At 34.5% G+C, this 17,722-nt stretch overlaps 1 pseudogene; it reads right to left on the bottom strand.

Annotated features, from left to right (window-relative positions):
• Positions 1 to 14,787: 14,787 nt before the first annotated feature.
• LOC110672780 (uncharacterized) lies at positions 14,788 to 16,447 on the bottom strand (annotated as a pseudogene).
• Positions 16,448 to 17,722: the final 1,275 nt, after the last annotated feature.

Genomic DNA, 17,722 nt, shown 5'->3' on the forward strand with positions numbered 1-17,722 from the left:
TCTATATAATTTTAAAATTTATATAAATCTAAAATTTTTATTCCTTCTTATATTTAAAGTCCACCTAATTAAATATTATTATAATATAATTTTAAATAAAATTTTATAAAAATATATTCATGATTTATATTATTTACAAAAATAAAAAGATATTTTATTTATATAAATAACTTTTTAAATAAATCCAAATAAATTTTTATCTTTATCTTATCATTATTTATATAAAATTATTTTAATATAATTATTTTTTAACTTGCATAAAAAAACATGAAAAAAAATTTTTACCAGCTAAACACATTAATTCTTTTATTAATGTTTTTAAAATTTTAATTTAATTTAATTTCTTATAAGTTTATTAAAAAATATTTCATATAAAATAAATTTATGTTTTTCTTAATTATATATATTTCTAAAATTTTTAATTATTTCATTAATATTATTCTAATTAAAATTAAATTTATAAATCTTATGTAAATAATACTAATTGATAAGTTATATATATATATATATATATATATATATATATATATTTTTTTTTTTTTTATAACACCCTTAATTTTTAAATTTATTATTTTATGGATAAATATTAATATTTTTATTTTATTTAAATTTTAAGAAATTGTTTGAAATCTTTCGAATTTTAGAAATCGAGTTCGATTTTCCTAAAATATAATACTTTAATGATTTTTAAAAATTAATTTAAAAACCACGTGGTAAAATTAAAAATATATTTAGACTCTATGAATTTTTCTAAGTTTTATAAAAATTTTTTAGAATTTTTAGGCCTCGTTTTCGATCCCAAGGTAGAGTAAAAATTTAAAATTTTGTATCCTGAATCGGACCGGCCGAATCAAACTGGACCGGATCAGACCGATCGAATCGGACCGGCCATTTCACTTTTCTTCCTTCCTTACGCGCGAGCCCGACACTCCTCCTTTCTCTCCCGTTTTCTCTCTCCTCTCACCTCCTCTCGCCGTGCCGCCACCGCCCCAGCCCTTTTTCACAGCCGCCCGATGCTCCAGGCCGCCGGAAAACGAGCGCGAAACCTCCCCAACGCGTAACGCACCGCTTCGCCTTCCCGGTCAAAATCCGGCCAATCTAGCTACCGATCGGACCGAGTCTTGTGTCAAAACTCTTCTACACCTTGAGAGCTTTCCATAGACAGCAAGAACACCAAAATCCATCAAGCGATTTACCCAATTTTTGTCCGAGAAGTTTAAGTCCATTTCGATTATTGGGCTAAATTTCTCACAAACCGTAAACCCCACAAGAAAACCAAGAGTACCGGAGCGCTCCACTCGTCGAGAGCTTTGTGGCAATATAAATTTCAAAATATTTTGACACCGTTTTTCGATGGGTCCTACGAAACTTCGTAGTATTTTTTCGAGTACTAAATGAGTTTAGAAAATTCTGTAAAAATTATATACTAACCCCCGTGTTGTGGGCTTCGTGTAGGTACCTTCAATTGGCGAAAATTCAACGGTTGCCCGAGTTTGTAAATATCGGGCCAGACAGACAAGCTACCAAAAAAGTCTTGGAATTGGGTCGAGATTTTGGCTATCCCACCATTGTCGGATGTCCCGAGCGCATTCCCGAGGTCGGAATCGGCATAAATAAACCCGAATCTTACTTTTTCTTAATTATTTAGTGCTTGAATTGGATTAAAAATCCATAGAATATTCGTGGTAGCTTAAAAAATTATAATTCCTTTTGCATTAGCTTAATAATATTGTTAAGGACCGCGGGGTGAAGTTTTAGAATTTTTAGAGCTCATTTGGGTAGTTTTTGTAGAAGGGTTAATTATAAGGACTAAACTGTAATTTTTCATATTATGATTGCTCACTGTTTGGATGGGCCCAAGAGGGGCTGTGTGATGTAATTGAGTTGTGGGTGTATGGTTTGTGGATATAGAAGTACGTTTTAAGCCCTTTTACAGGTTGGATAGGTCTTAGGTATACGGGAGACTTTGCCAGATTTTCGTCACGACTTAGAACATCTTTGGTCTTTTCTTAGTTTATATTGAGTCAAATATATTAAATAATTATAATAAAAATTATCAGGTGAGCCGGGACAGCCTTCCTCCGTCGCCCAGCCACCACAGTAACTTCAGTTGAGTCTGTGAGTAAAATACTAATTTTAATTATACTTTCGATATTACTATATATTCAAGTATGCCCATGCATCACTTAAAAATATGTATCTATATAGTTAAACACTAGGCACGTTTTACATTGCATTCATAAATGTTGAAGTATCATGGATGATGTTTGTGGTAAATTGGAGCAGTGTGCGTGCGTGGCGTGCGTGTGATCTGGTATTGGTTATGGACAGGACGGGTGGACACGGCTTGAGAAACACTCGCTGGGACCTAGTCCTACGGGATAGACATGGCTTGAGAGACACTTGTTGGGACCCCATATTTGATTTATTAAGCGAAAGTCCAGCTTGAGAGACACTCGCTGGCAGAGGTTGGATTAAGAGGGCTGTATAGGGGATCAGCTCCCGTATATGTATTGTTTGACAGTGTTGGGTCTCCAATTTGCCTTTTGGATGTGATTTGTATGAAATTTATGATGATGTTGCATTTCACTCTACATGGTGTATTAGCTTTAGATAGCTATAGAGATTATGGTTAAAATTGATATTTTACTCTCTGAGTCAAGCGCTCACTCCTATTCATCTATTTTTGTAGGCTATAGGAGAATTATTTATTATGGCTTACCTGCTTTTCTTCTTCGCAGGTCCATTGATAGTAATTAATGTATTCTGTATAATTGAGTTAAATTTTTAGACTCCGCATGTGTTAGAAGCACTTATTTTATTTTGGATTTGTATTATAAAAATTATGTTGGAATTGTAAAATTTTTAACTGTATGCATGATGGGATTGGACGAGGGAGCAGAGCTCCCATGTGAGTTATTACATTTTGATTATGTGGAGGGTGAGCTAAGCTCCCCAAATTATTATATATTATGTTTACAGGTCGGGCGAGTCAAAAACTCCCCGTTAAATGGTCTATTTTATGGTCGGACTCTGTTCCATTGAATTCTTGAAATTAGGCTCAAATGGGTCTTAGAGTTGGATTGAGGAATAGTTAGGCTTAATACAGGCCTCGGGGGCTTTAGGTTGGCCTAGGTCCTAGTGCCGGTCCAGCCCATAGGTTGGATTGTAACAAAATGTGGTATGAGAGCTTAAGCTCCAGATTCATAGGGAATAATTGTCTAAAGTGTTAGGAAGAGTCTAATAGGAGTCACATGCAGAGAATAGGGTCCATATTCGTCTTGCATTGTCATTTTTATTTCTAGTTTCTGCTTTTATATAATTGTGTGTAAATATAGGTCTCTAGAGCTGTGTAACATGCCATTTTGAATTTTTATGGGCTAATGCTGCTGAATTTTAGGAAAATACGTAGAAGCAGAAGAGCTGTCACTGCACCAGAACCGGATATACCTGACGAGGTGTCGGCACAGGATGAGGCGCCTGCCCCGAGGAGGCGAGGTAGGAGGCCTAGAGCTGCTCAAGTAAAAGAGTAGCTGCCACCAGTTCAGGATCAGTCTTTTATGACTCAGGGTCCCATGAACCCAATGGCAACTACCTTAGCCGGATTGCAAAGAACCATCGATATAATGACACAGTATATGGTCCACCCTCCCCAACAACAGCAGCCCACCGCACCAAGAGGGGAACCTTATAAACAAATAATTAATTTCAAGAAGTTGGTGCCTGGTACTTATGATGTATCAGACGATACTTATCAATTTTGGATTCCTGCAAACAGGCAGGAATGGGGTTACAGTTGACTGATAGGAGGCTTATAGAGTGTGTGCAGCATTTATTGGGGCCAGTGCCAAGACAGTGGATGACAGACTACGTACTACCTCGGATTGAAGGTTTGTCTTGGACTCAGTTTGTGGAACTGTTTATCAACAAGTTTGTGCCAGAAAGCTTCAGAGATCAAAAGCAGTGGGCCTTCAAGGCCTTAAGGCAGAATGGCAGATCTGTAGATGAATATGCTACAGAATTTCTGGAACTGAGCAGGTATGCCCCTACAGCAGTGGCTACAGAAAGCATGAAGGTAAAAAAGTTCCTAAAGGGGCTAGACAGGAGGTATGCAAACCTGGCCATTATGTCTGATTAGTCTTTTGATATGGTAGTTGATCAAGCCCGACAGATTGAGATTAGCTATACAGGAGATGACAGTGGAAGAGCAAAGAAGAATAGAGCAGAAGGTTCTTCAGGTGTTCCCTACACGGGTACCACGGATAGTGGCAGCCAAAGTCACTACAGAGGAAGAGGTAGAAGCAACAAGAATGGTGCTTTTAAACACAAATCTCGAGGATTCAGACCAGGGTGCGGATCCAGCAGGGATCACAGTTCGGATTATAGCAGTTCTGGGTCTGGTTCAGGATCCTTCTTTGCACCTTGCGCACAGTGTGGAAGAGGATATTCAGGACCTTGTATGATGGGTTTAGGAGTACGTTTCCGATGTGGCCAGCAAGGTTACTTTGCTAGAGAATGTCCAGTGTTCAGTGAGCCACAGATGGGATCATAGGGTTCTGTTGCAAATGTTCCTCTTCAGTTGTATCCTGGTGCTTCCAGCATGGCAGACAGTCAATTTAGTGGCCAACAGGGCCGAGGACAAGGAGGACATGGATTTAGAGGTAGATCAGGAGGTAGAAGTCAATATCAGGATTCTGCAATGCAGGGTAGGGGTCAAGCTCGAGTTTTCACCCTGACCCACTAGGATGCTCAGGCTTCCAATGCAGTTGTGGCAGGTATTCTTCTAATCTGTTCCTATAAGGCTCATGTTTTGATAGATCCGGGTGCTACGCACTCATTTATCTCTCCAGTTTTTACCATGAGATTGGGTAGAAACCCTACAACTTTAGAATGCCCTTTGTCTATAGCTACCCCGCTTAGTGATAATATAGACATAGACATGGTTTTTTCAGGTAGCCCAGTTGTAGTGGATGGAAGAATCCTCCCAACAAACTTGGTTCCTCTACCAGTAATGGATTTCGATGTAATTTTGGAAATTGATTGGTTGGCAACTCATTATGCCACTTTAGACTGCAGGAAAAAAAAGATGTATTTCCACATACCTGGTGTGGAAGAGTTTAGCTTTGATGGTGACAGGAGCGTGGCTCCATATAATTTGGTATCAGTAATTAGTGCTAGAAAAATGTTGAGGCGTGGATGTCAAGGGTATTTGGCATTGGTGAGAGATACATTTGTAGAAGGTGTCAATATGGAAAATGTTCATGTTGTCAGAGAATTCATGGATGTTTTCCCTGAGGAGCTTCCAGGGTTGCCACCAGAAAGGGAAATAGAGTTCTGCATTGATGTTGTGCCGGGTACAAACCCCATATCAATGCCGCCTTACAGGATGGCACCAGCAGAATTGAAAGAGCTAAAGGAGCAACTATAGGAGCTTTTGGACAAGGGTTTCATACGTCCGAGCACTTCACCCTGGGGCGCTCATGTTCTATTCGTGAGAAAGAAATATGGGTCCTTGAGGTTGTGTATTGATTATAGACATCTGAACAAGGTGACTGTGAAGAACAAGTATCCACTTCCTCGGATCGATTATCTGTTTGATCAGCTCCAAGGGGCTAGATTCTTTTCCAAAATAGACCTACGATCAGGCTACCATCAATTGAGAATTAGGAATGAGGATGTGTCCAAGACAACATTCAGGACAAGATATGGCCATTATGAGTTCTTGGCGATGTCTTTTGGACTCACTAATGCATTGACGGCCTTCATAGACTTGATGAACAGGGTGTTCAAGCCATTCCTAGACCGTTTTGTCATCGTATTCATAGATGACATTTTGGTATACTCTCGGACCGAGGAAGAACATGTGTGGCATTTGAGGATGGTGTTGCAGACTTTGAGGGAGCACCAGCTATATGCCAAATTTTCAAAATGTGAATTTTGGCTAGAAAGCATCTCATTCTTGGGACACATGGTTTCTAGTGAAGGCATTCAAGTGAATCCCAAGAAAATTGAGGTTGTAACTGATTGGCTTAGGCCTACAACAGTCACTGAGGTGCGAAGTTTTCTGGGCCTAGCTGGCTACTATAGGCATTTTGTGCAGGATTTTTCCAGAATAGCAGCTCTCCTGACTAAGTTAACTCGGAAGAATGTTCCATTCATTTGGACAGATGATTGTGACATTACTGATGAGTGGCGAAGGATAAACCGTGTACTGTGATGCCTCCAGAGTTGGCTTAGGGTGTGTTTTGATGCAGAATGGAAAAGTAGTGACTTATACTTCAAGGCAGTTAAAGAGGCATGAGCAGAACTACTCCACCCATGATTTGAAAATGGCGACTGTAGTCTTTGTACTAAAGATCTGGAGACACTACCTGTATGGTGAAGTGTGCGAGATATACACTGACCACAAGAGTTTGAAGTACATCTTCTAACAGAGGGATTTAAATTTGATACAGAGGAGATGGATGAAGTTTCTGAAGGACTATGATTGTACCATCCAGTACCACCCTGGGAAGGCCAATGTAGTAGCAGATGCTTTGAGTAGAAAATCTCCTAGTAGCTTGGCGCACATATCAACGGAAAAGAGACCGTTGATTCAGGAAGTACATGAGCTGATGGATCAAGGTCTGATCTTAGATCTTTTAGATGAGGGGCTATTATTGGCCCATTTTTCAGTGAGACCAGACATGTGAGATAGAGTCAGAGTTTCCCAGCACAGAGACCAACAATTGATGAAGATCATAGAAAAAGTACAGTAAGGTAAAGGTGGTGAGTTTGGATTTGCCAATGATAACGCCTTTATGCAAGGTTCCAGGATATGTGTGCCCGACGTGGACAATCTCAGAAATGAAATCATGCGAGAGGCGCACTATACACTATACAATGTCCACCCAAGCTCCACCAAAATGCACCATGATGTGAAAGATACCTATTAGTGGAATGGCATGAAGAGAGACATAGCAGACTTTGTGTCCAAGTGCTTGACTTGTCAGAAGGTAAAGTTTGAATAGCAAAGGCCGTCGGGGAAGCTGCAAGAGCTTCCTATCCCATAATGGAAGTGGGAAATGATTACTATGGATTTTGTGACTGGGTACCACGCGGGGATATGATTCGATATGGGTAATTGTAGACCGTTTGACTAAATCAGCTCATTTCTTGCCTGTGAAGACTACATAGTATTGCACAGTATGCCCGGCTCTATATTCGAGAAATAGTCAGATTGCATGGAGTTCCTGCTTCCATAATATTTGACAGAGGGCTCTAGTTCACTTTTCAGTTTTGGAGGAAGTTGCAGGAGGCACTTGGCACACAGTTGAACTTTAGTACTACTTTCCACCCTTAGACAGACAGGCAGTCTGAAAGGATAATCCAAACACTGGAAGACATGCTTCGCATGTGTGTTTTGGATTTTGGAGGTCAATGGGATGATCAGCTACCCTTGATGGAGTTTGCCTATAACAACAATTATCATTCTAGCATAGGGATGGCACCCTATGAGGCATTATATGGCAGAAAGTGTAGGTCTCCTCTATGTTGGACGGAAATGGGAGAAGCGAGGGTTTATGATATAGACCTAGTGTAGTACACTTCAGAGATGGTTCCTTTACTCAGGGAATGATTAAAACAGCTTTCAGTAGGCATAAAAGTTATGCAGATCCCAGACGGAGGGATGTGGAGTTTGCAATGGGCGATTACGTATTCCTGAAGGTTTCTCCGATGAAGGGAGTCATGAGATTTTGAAAGAAGGGCAAGTTGGCACCTCGTCATATTGGACCTTTTGAGGTTACTGATAGAGTTGGAGTAGTTGCTTGTCAGTTGGAGCTACCACCCAACCTTTCTTATGTTCATCCTGTATTTCACATCTCCATGCTCAAGAAATACATACCTGATCTTTTTCATGTGTTACAATCAGATGTAGTAGAGCTGAAAGAAGACTTGACGTTTGAGGAGCAACCTGTAGTCATAGTGGACTACAAAGTGAGGCAGCTAAGATATGGTTAAGGTTTTGTAGAGAAGCCAGTCAGTGGAAAAGTGCACCTGGGAGTTAGAGCGAGACATGCGTAGCAAGTATCTTTATCTATTCAATATGTAATTTTGTACTTTATTCTACCTTGTGTAAAATTCAAAGATGAATTTTTTGCAAGGAGAGAAGAATGTAACACCTCTAATTTTTAAATTTATTATTTTGTGGATAAATATTAATATTTTATTTTATTTAAATTTTAGGAAATTATTTGAAATTTTTTGGATTTTGGAAATCAGGTTCGATTTTCCTAAAATATAAGACTTTGATGATTTTTAAAAATTAATTTAAAGACTACATGGAAAAACTAAAAATATATTTAGACTCTATGAGTTTTTCTGAGTTTTCTAGAATTTTTTCAAAATTTTTGGGCTTCGTTTTTGGTCCCAATACAGAGTAAAAATTCAAAAATTTATATCCTGAATCAGACCGGCCGAATCGAACAGGAGCAGATCGGACCGATCGAATCGGACCGGCCATTTCTCTTTTCTTCCTTCTTCGCGCGCGCGCCCGACACTCCTCCTTCCTCTCTCATTTTCTCTCTCCTCTCACCTCCTCTCGCCGCGCTGCCAATGCCCCAGCCCCTCCCCGCCGCTGACCGACTCTCTAGGCCTCCGGAAAATGCTCGCGAAACCTCCTTAATGCGCAGCCCGTCGCTTTGCCTTCCCGGCCAAAATTCGGCCAATCCGGCCACCGATCAGACTAGGTCTTGTGTCAAAACTCTTCTACACCTCGAGAGCTTTCCATAGACACTAAGAACGCCAAAATTCATCGAACGGTTTGCCCAATTTTTGTCCTGAAAATTTTAGCTCATTTCGATTTTTGGGCTAAATTTCTCTCAAACCTTGAACCCCATGAGAAAAACCGAGAGTACCGGAGCGCTCCACTCATCGAGGCCTTCGCGGCAATATAAATTTCAAAATTTTTCGACACCATTTTTCGGTGGATCCCACGAAATTTCGTAGTATTTTTCCGAGCACTACATGAGCTTAGAAAATTCCTTAAAAATTATATACTAACTCCCATATTATGGGCTTCGTGAAGGTACCTTCAATTCGCGGAAATGCAATGGTTACCCAGGTCTGTAAATATCGGGCAAGACAGACAGGCTACCAAAAAAGTCTTGGAATTGGGTCAAGATTTTGGCTACCCCACCATTGTCAAACATCTCAAGCGCGTTCCCGAGGTCGGAATTAGCATAGGTAAACCCGAACCTTACTTTTTTTTAATTATTTAGTGCTTGAATTGGATTAAAAATCCATAGAATATTCTTGGTAGCTTAAAAAATTATAATTCCTTTTGCATTAGCTTAGTAATAATATTACTAAAGACCGTGGGGCAAAGTTTTAGAGTTTTTAGAACTCATTTGGGTAGTTTTTGCAAAAGGGTTAATTATAAGGACTAAATTGTAATTTTTCATATTATGATTGTTGACTGTTTGGATGGGCCCAGGAGGGGCTGTGTGATGTGTTTGAGTTGTGGATGTATGGTTTATGGATATAGAAGTGCGTTTTAAACCCTTTTGTAGGTTGAGTAGGTCCTAGGTATAGGGGAGACTTTGCCAGATTTTCAGCACGACTTAGGACACTTTTGGTCTTTTCTTAGTTTGTATTGAGTCAAATGTATTAAATAATTGTAATAAAAATTATCAGGTGAGCCGGGACAGCCTTCCTCCTCTACCCAGCCTCCATAGTGACTTCGATTGAGTCTGTGAGTAAAATATTAATTTTAATTGTAATTTTGATATTACTATATGTTCAAGCATGCCCATGCATCACTTATAAATATGTATTTATGTAGTTAAACACTAGGCACATTTTACATTGCATTCATAAATGTTGAAGTGCCATGGATGTTGTTTGTGGTAAATTGGAGCAGTGTGTGTGCGTGGTGTGCATGTGATATGGTATTGGTTATGGACAGGATGAGTAGACACGGCTTGAGAGACACTCGCTGGGACCCAGTCTTCTGGGGTAGACACGGCATGAGAAACACTCGCTGGGACCCCGTATTTGATTTATTAAGCAAAAGTCTGGCTTGAGAGACACTCGCTGGCAGAGGTTGGATTAAGAGGGCTGTATAGGGGATCAGCTCCCATATTTGTATTGTTTGACAGTGTTGGGAGTGTGAGTGCTCCAATTTGCCTTTTTGATGTGATTTGTATAAAATTTATGACGATATTATATTTCACTCCATAAGGTGCATTAGCTTTAGATAGCTATAGAGATTATGGTTAAAATTGATATTTTACTCTCTGAGTCGAACGCTTACTCATGTTCATTTATTTTTTCAGGCTACAGGAGGATTATTTGTTGTGGCTAACCTGCTCTTCTTCTTCGCAGGTCCATTGATAGTAATTAATGTATTCTGTATAATTGAGTTAAATTTTTAGACTCCGCATGTGTTAGAAGCACTTATTTTATTTTGGGCCTGTATTATAAAAGTTATGTTGGATCTGTAAAATTTTTAACTGTATGCATGATGGAATTGGATGAGGGAGCTGAGCTCCCATGTGAGTTATTACATTTTGATTATGTGGAGGGTGAGCTGAGCTCCCCAAATTATTATATATTGTGTTTACAGGTCAGGTGAGTCAAAAACTCTCCGTTAAATGGTTCATTTTATGATCGGACTTTGTTCGGTTGAATTCTTGAAATTGGGCCCAAATGGGCCTTAGAGTTAGGTTAAGGAATAGTTAGGCTTACTACGGGCCTTAGAGGCTTTAGGCTGGCCCAGGTCCTAGTGTCGGTTCGGCCCATAGATTGGGTTGTGACATATATATTCAACATCGGACAAAAAAATTTATTTTAATTGATTTATAAAAAATATTTAATTAATATACAATATATATTAAAATTATATGAATTTTAAAATTTTAAATGATACATAATTACGTATAAAATATAAAAAAATAAATTATATACATAATAAAAAAATATTTAAATTGATAAACATATATCATTTTAAAAATTAATAATTAACTGAATATATTATGTTTGAATTTAATCATAAAATTAATATAATTAATAGGATAATTATAATTTATAATACTGATTTTTTTTATTTTAAAATGATACATATATAAAAAAAATTTAATATTTTTTAATATTATAATATTATCCTAACTTGGTAAGCAGTAAATAAGCAAAAAAAAATTAGGAATCATATTTTAAATATAGAATTATTATTTCAATTTAATAAATTTATATTTAAATAAAAACATAAATTTATAATTTGATTAAAAAAAGTCACAATTTTTGTATAAATATAAGTATTGTATCATTTAGTAGAATTTTTATTTATATGGATTTAAAAATTTCTTTTATTGAAATTTGATGTTTACTTTTAAAAAATAATTATATAATTTTTAATTTAAAAATATGTTATAAATTAGTTTGATAAAATATTAACTATAAATTGAATAATTGTCTTTATATTTTTTTTTATTGTAATTGTTTTAATTAAAATAATAATAAATTAACGTCGATGTTTTTTTTTTATCCTATTAGCATCTATTTTTTTTATTTTTTATATAAAAATAATATTTTAATTATTAATTTATTATTTATAAGTAATTTATTAGTATTAATATATTTTCAATCTTATTTTTAAAAATTTTCTTCATATTATAAAAAATATGAAATTATATAAAATATTATATATCAAATAAAAATTAATAATATTACGACTTATTGATATTAATGTGCATAATTAATTTTATCAAATAAAATTAAAAAATCAAATAAAATAACTAAAAATAAAAAATTAATTATATATAAAATTATTCTAAATTGAATTTATTATTCTTAAATAGTGTTGAAAAAAGTTTAGGTTTTCTACATTAATTATATATGTTTTTATAAAAATTATAAAATAGTAAAACCTAATTAGTCTCGATAAACTTAACACTCATAAACTAACAAAATAATAAATAGTTAAAGTTATATGTTTATAAAACACTTATAATTATAAAATTATATTATAAAAACAAATTTTTTATTATAAATTTCGCTTCTATAATTTTTTATTTTTATTGATATACTTTCATTTTCATTAACTTAATCAAAAAATAATAAGTGGATATACAATACAAATATCAAGAAAAATAAAAAAATTATTATATTATAATAATAATAATTAATACATTATAATAATATTATATCATATAAAAAATTAATAAAAGATAATATATAAAAATATTAAATTACAAATACATACAATGAATACGGAAACATGCAATGCACATTAAAAAAATTAATACTTATAAATGATGTAGAGGTTGTCGTTTAGAAAGATAAAGAAAATTATTATTTAGTTGTTATATTTTAATAAAATTAATTATTTAATTTTTATATTTTATTTTATTAAATTATTTAATTCATCAGTTAAATTTTCTTCAATTCATTTTATATTTATCTAATTAACATTGAATACTTTTATGTAAAATTAATTAGTTAATTTTTATATTTTAAAAAATATTATTATTTACTCCTTGAAAAATAAATATTTTAATTGAAAAATATAATATTTTGAAAAAATATTAGAATAGATAAAAATATAAATTTTGTTCTATGGAGATTAAATCTATTTTTTGATAATAATTGTTCAACCATTTTGTTGAATTCTTATACATCATTTTTGTACTTTTTATTAAAAATTAATTTTCTTAAATTATCGCTTTAAACACTTGGAGAGTTAGAAAGATTGATTAATAACAAACAACTTATACTATTTTATATAAAAAATAAATAAAATACAGCGAGATAACAAAGAGAAGAAGGGTATGAGTGCAGAAAGTAAAAAACATGAGAGAAAAATAAGATAGGATAAGAGAGAATAGGGAGAGAGTCAAAATAGTTTGCATATAAAAAATAACCGGAGGGAATAAAAAATTAATAAAATTAAATTATAAGTATTGATTAATTCCTTTTAAAAAATGTATGGACTAATTAATTAATTTAACTAAAATAAAATAATTAAATAGTAGTTTGATTTACTTTAACTAATGAAAAGAGTGATAAAAATATTAAATAATTAAAAAAAAACAATGAAAAACTAAATAATATATTTTTTGAAATATAAAATTAAATAATTAATTTTATTAAAATATAAAGACTAAATAATAATATTATGTTAAAAGAAAAAAATGAGAAGAAGTAGGGATGAACAAAGAGTATGCTTAAACCCAAATTAAAATCACATGATCCCTCTCAATTTCAGTTTTCGGTCTGATTTTAATTTGATGAAATCCAATAATTGATTTTTTTTTTAATTTTTTATTTTTTTAAATAGAAAATTTTGATTTTGAGATCAAACTGAACTAATAGGTTTCAATTTGAATCAAAGTCGAGTATCATCAAAACAGTTTTCAAAATTGAATTGGTTCAGTTTCCATTCTGATTCTAGTTTCAAATCAGCCTCTACCCATATTTAAGACTGAGTGGCTGGATCATGAGAATCGCAAAAGAGGTAGAGGGGCCGTGAGTTGTGAGGGAGGTAGATCTAGGAGGGGGGAGTAAAAGTAATTTGGAGATAAAATTTTGTTTAAAAGACGTAATTATTTTAAATTAAAAATAAAAAGATAAAATATCCTTTATCTTTCGTTGAATGGAAAATAAAGAGAGCTCTATTAAAAAAAAAAAAAATCACCGTATAGCAAAATAAACCTCATCGATTATCTACATGGTGAGTTGGTAAGATAGAACCACATATGCTCCTTGTAACTCCTTTAGACTCTAGGCCAGCTGCGAAAAGAAATCTCTCCATACATTTTTGAGTTTCATGCCCATCATCCGCCCTCTCAAAGCATGGTTAAACCTTCATATGCTTATGATAAATTCAACTTCCATCATTATCACCATAGTCTTTCAACTACAGTTCAATACAATCCAACATTGTCTTATCAATGACAGATGAAATGTTATCCCAATCACTAGAGGGATTCACATGTTCCCATTATTTGTCAGAAACGTGAATAAACTCGTCACTGAAAGCAAACATTGCTTCCCTACATGCTATGGTCATTCATTTTACTGCACCGAACTTCATTCCAAATAAATAAACAATGCCTGATAAAAGGTCTCGTATGCAAACTGCCAAATTTAGGTTTTAATTCCTTATGTAAGGCACCCAGTCTAAACCAACCATGTCCAGTCTGGCTTGAAAAAGAAAAAACAACAATGCATCCATTTAATTGAAAATTTATAAGCCTGGAGTATAAGATGGCAATACCGCTTGAATGGAGGCATTATCTCTGAAGAAAGGTTGGGCAGTGTGGATCACAGGATGGCACCACATGTTATGAGTTGAAACAATAACACCATCATTCTTAGCTGTTAGTTGCTCAACAATCATAATATGGAACCTACGGAAGCCATATCACAAAACAAACTTCACGAATAGCTGAGCGTGGCCTTAATACAATACAATATTTCTTGGGTGCCAAAACATGTGAGGGAAATATCGCATCAAACCTCTTCTTATCAAATCCTTCATGCCAGTGAGTTTTTCACTTTACATAGCAACAACCAAATTAGATATTAAGAATCCATTTAGCCAATAAGTTATAGTTTAAGAAAATATGAGAGATTTTCCTAAACATATCTCACAATGAGAGAGGATTAGAAATGAATTTTTATATATTTGCAAAATCAAAGGAGATGTTCCTCAAAGTGAAAGCCAAAGAACATGACAAAAACAAGTAAAAAGATGATCTCAGAAGAGCTTTGGCGGGTTGGACATACATCAACCATAAGACAGTAAGGAATGAGAAATATATCATTCAGAATAGAATCGTGAAATAAAAGAACATTACAGAACCAAAAACCTTCAGCATATAACATGTGGGAAAACCCACAACTAATGAAACAATTAACTAGCAAGCTTGAATGCATCAATGAAGAGGCCATAAGTGAAGCCCACCTTGAAATTGTTGAGTAAGGGCAAGGGGGAAGGTTACCTTTGGCCGGCTGTAATAAAACCTTGTCACATACTCTGTCAGAAGAACACACATCACTGCAGCAATGACATCATTTACTCCTAAAGCTCCAAATGATAGAGAGATAGTCCGTGCCACATAAAATCCACCCAACAAGAATATTCCAACAAAAAGTGCCCTCCTTGAAGGACTTCGAAAGTAGTTCCTGGAGAGCTCAGGTACAATTCTGATAATATCAACTAGTCTATGAGGCCCTCCATTCCCCAGTACAGATTAGATACTGGGAATCCTACGTGATGATCTGGAAACAAGGATTTCATATTTCCCATGTGAAACTCTTCTTTTAGGAATGAAGCCCAATTCGAGGGGTTTTGTATGAATCAAACTTTTAGATTGTGCCATTAGAGATGATATCATCCAAATGGTCAATCAGAATTACCTAGGGTGGAAAAGCAGAAAGGAGAAAGGGTTGTCTATAAGCTTTCAGAAAATAATAGATAAGCAAAAGGACAAATAAAAACACAGCTTAATTTCAGCTATGGCACTAGCTTATCTTAAAATTTCATCACAGCTACTGAACTCCAATTCTTTTAGGTTTTTTTTTTTTTTTGAATTACAATTCTTTTAGGTTAATATTGCTACAAATAGAATTTAATAAAACCTTAAGTGAAAAATACGCCATTTCCTGGTCAAAACATAAAAAATTTGGCAAGGGTAAGCTAGCTGAAACATAATTAAGTTAATTAACACTGCTGATACACATTAAGTACCAATGTTAGAATTGGTGTGAAATTTAAGCTATAAAAACACATAAAAATTAAAGAAATAGCAAATATATGAGTTCGAGCAAGAACCAAAATAAAGACTTGTATATGGCCATTTGCAGATTGTCTCCAAAATCAAACCCTGAATTGCTATAATTTTTCAAGCAAATGAGCAAATTATTAAGGCTTTAAGTCGATAAAATATCCTTAAAAATGAAAGTTAGTAAGTATAATCAGAGGTGAAGAATCAATAGCAGGAATAATAAAGCCGCTTTAAAATGAGGATTCTTTAAGTCCGTTTACCTGAAAATCTGGAGCCCAAGATGCCATTCAGCCTCGTCTCTTCACCGACAGGGGTTGAGAGAGAGAGAGAGAGAGAGAGAGAGAGAGAGCTGACTTGGCATGATCAGCAGCGAGCGATGGGAAGTGACTCAGCGAATGATTGACGTTTCCGACCACTCTCCATTTTCTATTTTTCATCAATTACCTAAAGACGACACGTCGCTCTACTAGATCTTCCTCTCTATTTGGTCTACAGTTTTATGTGTACAGTTGCGGCTAGCTCATCATCAATGACCAGTCGAAGCCTACTTTTTTTCCTTTTTTAGCATCAGTTGAATTTTTCTTTCTTAATGGAAAAAGGAACTTGGCAAACTAACAAAGTATAATGGGATGTTGAAAAATGTAGTTGAGAATTTATGAAAGTAATTTATCGTCGATTATTATAATATGTTTATAAAATTATACTCATTAATGTGAGTGGATGTAAAAAGTAACAAGTTGAATATATATATATATATATATATATATATATATATATATATATATATATATATATATATATATAATTACAATTTTTTTTTTCAATAAATAGTAATATCATTGTGAAAAAAGTCTATACCCAAAATAAGGAGAGGATTTAAAAGATCTTAGGTTCAGACTGTAAAAGTTCATTCTAATTACCATCAAGTGTTACAATTGTAGCCCAAATAATAATAAAAAGGACCTTATTGGCCATCCCAACTCATCAAGAAAATAAGGTTCAACTCTATAACCAGAATCCTAAACTCAAGAATTGGAAACAGATGGAGGATGAAGCGCCACTGTCCCACTCTTCTAGACCCAGCCAAGCAACTGAAGAAGAGAATAGAAGATCAGCTCAACTACAGAAGGAATCAATACATCCAAAACCTACTTAAAGAGATTTCCCATTGAAAAACATTTCCTAGCAATGGAGTAAGCCAAAAAAGGCCTAGAAGAAACTATCGTAGAACTATAGTGAGGAACCGAAAGCGAATCAAGAGAGACCAAATAGGCGATAGGCAGAGCTTTTGCTACTGACAATCGAAGGATTGGATGTCGAGTAAGGACACCAATAACGTCCGTAAAAGTTACTATATCACTAAAATCTTTAACCTGCCGATCTCTAGAGGCTTTTGATGATGAAATCAAAGAGAACTCGATGTCTTAACCCACAGTTCAACAACTTTCATATAAATAAAACATAACAACAAAGAAATTAAACAACAAAGATAAGCATATCAATAACTAAGAACTCTGTAGCTGAAGCTTGGATCCATAGAAGACACAAAACTAAAAAATTATCTGCACCCACTTAACGATAGGGAGAGTCAACCCATAGCCAGGCCAGAAGAGCAGCCTCTGTTGGGATTTATGGACACACACACACACACACACGTATATATATTAAGATTAACAATAATTGTTTGTTATGTCTATCATAAAAGGCTTGGCACAAATAGTAAAAGTGATCTAATTTGGTTAAAATTAAGATGGACCTAAATTATGTCATATGGATTTGAATGTGTAAAAACTCTATATATAATTTTTAATTTTATGATGGGTCAAATTAGAAATAGAAAAAATATATCCAGATATAAAAGGATTATGGTCCTCAAATTATAAGCATGATTCTTTTCTGACATCCCATCATTAGAAAAGATAGAATTTTCTCTCTTGATTGTGCATATCAATTTA

This window comes from Hevea brasiliensis, chromosome 13, assembly GCF_030052815.1.
Source record: "Hevea brasiliensis isolate MT/VB/25A 57/8 chromosome 13, ASM3005281v1, whole genome shotgun sequence".
Lineage (NCBI taxonomy): Eukaryota > Viridiplantae > Streptophyta > Magnoliopsida > Malpighiales > Euphorbiaceae > Hevea > Hevea brasiliensis.